The 5000-nt window shown below is 54.6% G+C and overlaps 1 non-coding gene across 1 annotated transcript in view; it reads right to left on the reverse strand.

The window, feature by feature from the left end:
- LOC126197252 (small subunit ribosomal RNA) overlaps positions 1–1367 on the reverse strand; it is a 1909-nt gene extending 542 nt beyond the window's left edge. Inside the window, exon 1 of the ribosomal RNA XR_007539631.1 lies at positions 1–1367. This exon is cut by the window's left edge and continues 542 nt beyond it. This is a non-coding gene — a ribosomal RNA (small subunit ribosomal RNA).
- Between the last annotated feature and the right edge of the window lie 3633 nt (positions 1368–5000).

The raw sequence follows: 5000 nt of genomic DNA on the forward strand, positions 1-5000 counted from the left end.
ACCACCCACCGAATCAAGAAAGAGCTATCAATCTGTCAATCCTTCCGGTGTCCGGGCCTGGTGAGGTTTCCCGTGTTGAGTCAAATTAAGCCGCAGGCTCCACTCCTGGTGGTGCCCTTCCGTCAATTCCTTTAAGTTTCAGCTTTGCAACCATACTTCCCCCGGAACCCAAAAGCTTTGGTTTCCCGGAGGCTGCCCGCCGAGTCATCGGAGGAACTGCGGCGGATCGCTGGCTGGCATCGTTTATGGTTAGAACTAGGGCGGTATCTGATCGCCTTCGAACCTCTAACTTTCGTTCTTGATTAATGAAAACATACTTGGCAAATGCTTTCGCTTCTGTTCGTCTTGCGACGATCCAAGAATTTCACCTCTAACGTCGCAATACGAATGCCCCCGCCTGTCCCTATTAATCATTACCTCGGGTTCCGAAAACCAACAAAATAGAACCGAGGTCCTATTCCATTATTCCATGCACACAGTATTCAGGCGGGCTTGCCTGCTTTAAGCACTCTAATTTGTTCAAAGTAAACGTGCCGGCCCACCGAGACACTCAATAAAGAGCACCCTGGTAGGATTTCAACGGGGTCCGCCTCGGGACGCACGAGCACGCACGAGGCGGTCGCACGCCTTCGGCTCGCCCCACCGGCAGGACGTCCCACGATACATGCCAGTTAAACACCGACGGGCGGTGAACCAACAGCGTGGGACACAAATCCAACTACGAGCTTTTTAACCGCAACAACTTTAATATACGCTATTGGAGCTGGAATTACCGCGGCTGCTGGCACCAGACTTGCCCTCCAATAGATACTCGTTAAAGGATTTAAAGTGTACTCATTCCGATTACGGGGCCTCGGATGAGTCCCGTATCGTTATTTTTCGTCACTACCTCCCCGTGCCGGGAGTGGGTAATTTGCGCGCCTGCTGCCTTCCTTGGATGTGGTAGCCGTTTCTCAGGCTCCCTCTCCGGAATCGAACCCTGATTCCCCGTTACCCGTTACAACCATGGTAGGCGCAGAACCTACCATCGACAGTTGATAAGGCAGACATTTGAAAGATGCGTCGCCGGTACGAAGACCGTGCGATCAGCCCAAAGTTATTCAGAGTCACCAAGGCAAACGGACCGGACGAGCCGACCGATTGGTTTTGATCTAATAAAAGCGTCCCTTCCATCTCTGGTCGGGACTCTGTTTGCATGTATTAGCTCTAGAATTACCACAGTTATCCAAGTAACGTGGGTACGATCTAAGGAACCATAACTGATTTAATGAGCCATTCGCGGTTTCACCTTAATGCGGCTTGTACTGAGACATGCATGGCTTAATCTTTGAGACAAGCATATGACTACTGGCAGGATCAACCAGGGAGCTGCGTCAACTAGAGCTGAGCAGCCGGCCGCCCGGGAGTGTGTCCCGGAGGCCCGCGCGAACACGCAAGCGTCCGCTCAATTATTCTGCAAACAGGAGGAGGCTGGGCTCCCCTGCACGATACACCTCGAAACCCTCTCAGGTCCCGGCGGCGCGCAGCGCCGTCCTAAGTACTTGGTCGGGTTCGAGAGAGGCGCAATCGCCCGGAGATAGGCGAGTAGACGCTTTCACTGCGACCACCCGTGCTCCCAACTGAGCTTGCCGCTGCCGACAGAGGCCCGGGAGCGTGCTGTCGTGGTGTTGCCGGCGGGAGACAACACGCGGCCACAAACAGTGACCGGGCAGCTCCAACGCCAGCGCCACAGAGGGGCAGAGCCCCACTTGGGTGCCAAAGCGAACTCTCCCAGCACAGCGCACGCGCCAACACATCCGCACAGCTGCGATACAAACCACCTGCGAGAACCGCGGGGGCGACCGAGCAGCAGACGGCGTCGCGGCGCCGAGTGCCGGGCGGCGGCGCATCCTCAACGCACACAGTCCTCAATCGGACCAGCACACTGCAGATGTCCACCGCGCTTCGCACCGGGCCCGGGAGGACCCACTTTGGCCGCACGGCGCCGCGCGCTGGGTGCGCCGGCACGCAGATGCGCCGCCTGCCGCGTCCGTCAGCCGGCGCGCCTGCCACTGGGCGCCCCCACCAGCCGGCTGCCGCGCGTGCGCCCACGCAGCGCGCGGCCAGCACGCCGGGCGCCCCCCCCTCACCGGCCGGGGACGGTCCCACCCAGCCACCGCCGCGTATCGCTTCATACCCACATGCCCACTCACGTTCGTGGGTATGACGGGTGTCGCTGAAGCAACCGGTTAATACCTGTACCGATCGTCGATATCAACGATTCACCTCCAGCGCGAACAACCGCGCAACAACGGATTTCCAGTTCATTTGCGTAACTTGGGCAGCAAACGTAGACGTCCATCTACATTTGCGAATTCAATGGGTCTTGCATGCCTGGATGTTATGAGTCACGACACGCCACATCAATCCACATACATGCTGCGACGTATGCACGAGAGAACACGTGGAAGGTGGCCCGCGTACGTATGCGGATGCCATTGCACAGCTGCGAAGCTCATTGAACACGCAAACTCCTGACTGACGAACTAGAGGCGACAGGGGAGGGGGGGGGGCGATATACGTCTTATAGCAGTACACATTACAGTGGATAGCGGGACCATGTGGAACGTACGCAACACTCGCTAGATGTTGTGAGGGTACGCACCGTAACATGAGTCAATACGCAGGACACCAGAGTGTGTGCGCAGCGAACTATGTTGAGAGGGTTGCGATTAGGCAACGCTACACGAATTTCTAGATTCATATAACAAACAATTACAGGGCACGTTAAGGCGCAACGTGGGTTAGGTTAGGGCCCAACGTAGGTTAGGTTAGGGCCCAACGTAGGTTAGGTTAGGGCCCAACGTAGGTTAGGTTAGGGCCCAACGTAGGTTAGGTTAGGGCCCAACGTAGGTTAGGTTAGGGCCCAACTTAGGTTAGGTTAGGGCCCAACTTAGGTGAGGTTAGGGCCCAACTTAGGTGAGGTTAGGGCCCAACTTAGGTGAGGTTAGGGCCCAACTTAGGTGAGGTTAGGGCCCAACTTAGGTGAGGTTAGGGCCCAACTTAGGTTAGGTTAGGGCCCAACTTAGGTGAGGTTAGGGCCCAACTTAGGTTAGGTTAGGGCCCAACTTAGGTTAGGTTAGGGCCCAACTTAGGTTAGGTTAGGGCCCAACTTAGGTTAGGTTAGGGCCCAACTTAGGTTAGGTTAGGGCCCAACTTAGGTTAGGTTAGGGCCCAACTTAGGTTAGGTTAGGGCCCAACTTAGGTTAGGTTAGGGCCCAACTTAGGTTAGGTTAGGGCCCAACTTAGGTTAGGTTAAGGCGCAACATAGGTTAGGTTAAGGCGCAACATAGGTTAGGTTAAGGCGCAACATAGGTTAGGTTAAGGCGCAACATAGGTTAGGTTAAGGCGCAACATAGGTTAGGTTAAGGCGCAACATAGGTTAGGTTAAGGCGCAACATAGGTTAGGTTAAGGCGCAACATAGGTTAGGTTAAGGCGCAACATAGGTTAGGTTAAGGCGCAACATAGGTTAAGGCGCAACATAGGTTAGGTTAAGGCGCAACATAGGTTAGGTTAAGGCGCAACATAGGTTAGGTTAAGGTGCAACATAGGTTAGGTTAAGGTGCAACATAGGTTAGGTTAAGGGAAGGTGTATGAGGGGGGAGGGGACGAGGTTCGTTCATAGTGATGATGGTAAGTGGACGCCTGAGGCACCCTGAGATGTGTCACGTCTGGATGCACCTTTCTCTCAGGGGAGGTGGTGCGCCGGTTGCGTGGGTGTGGCAAGGGAGTGGCAGGCCTGTGTCTTTCATTCCTGCCATTGCTTATATGCTGCGAGACAAGGCAGTGTGGTGGTGTTGGTTGCACCCCTGTGTAGGACATGTGTGGGTGTTTGTGGGTTATCTGAGTAATGATGGTTGTTGGAAGAGTGGGATATTCTGTTTTTGGGGTGGACCTCCTGGTTTTGTTATCATAGTGTGAATGGTGTAATGTGGCGGAGAGGATGCACTGGATGTTGTTCCATGCTGGTGCTTAGATATTTTGTCTGTGTCTGTTACAGCCAGAGAGTAGTGTGTGATAGAGTGTCTGGGTGACGTGTAGTTCGCATGTGTGCACAGACTGTCAGCATGTATAGGGACTGTTGTATGTCGTATGCCATCTATATTCCGATGGCTCTGCATCTATTAGTAATCAGCGCCATGTATCAGTTTAATCTGGTTGCGGTCACGCGGTGTTCTCTCTCTGTACAGTAGTAGAGGTGCGACTGCATTACGTAGCTACCCCTTGCGGCAGCTTTCCCCGGTGTATGGCATACGATTATCGGCAATCAGTCGATTAGTGACAACTGGTCGTGTGACAACGTCACATGTCTGCGGGTGGGATACGCTACACCCTGCCTGTGGGTCAGGGCTCAGGAAAGCTCTCCTGACACTGAGCGCTCGGACCGTCATTACCCGTCTGAGTAATATATTGCGGAGCGCTTTTAGCCATTGCCCAGAGTCTTTGCGACTGCGAGTGCAACGCCCATGGGGATCGACATGGTTGGGGCGCTTTCTAGCTGATCGCTCGGCATCGGAATCCGTACTGTGAGCAACGCAATCGCGCACAGACTTAGAGCATGTGTGGGGACAGCGGGAATTTCGCATCTTGGATAAAACTCTTCATGAAACGGACGATATAGGGGTGGATTGCAACTTACGACTGCGAGAAGAGTCCGCCGTTCATCCGCTGGAGTTGCGAGTTGGGCTGTTGGGGTGGAGCACGTACGGGTGCGGGTGGAGTGATTGTCGGTCGACCACTTTCTGCGGCGCAGGCACTGGCGTCGGGGCTCCTGGGGTGGTCAGAGGATGCAGTCTTGGTGCGTGGGGTCGAAAAATGTGTACTGTCGGCCCAGCGATGTCGTAGTCAGCTTGTGTCTCATAGGTGGTGGTATCGTCGTTCCAGGGGTCATGTTGTGGGAGATCGACAGATGGCGTTAATTTTTGTGGTGCGCTCGACATGGTGGATGTAGTGTTGTCAG

The sequence above is a fragment of the Schistocerca nitens genome, chromosome 7 (assembly GCF_023898315.1).
Source record: "Schistocerca nitens isolate TAMUIC-IGC-003100 chromosome 7, iqSchNite1.1, whole genome shotgun sequence".
NCBI classification, from domain to species: domain Eukaryota; kingdom Metazoa; phylum Arthropoda; class Insecta; order Orthoptera; family Acrididae; genus Schistocerca; species Schistocerca nitens.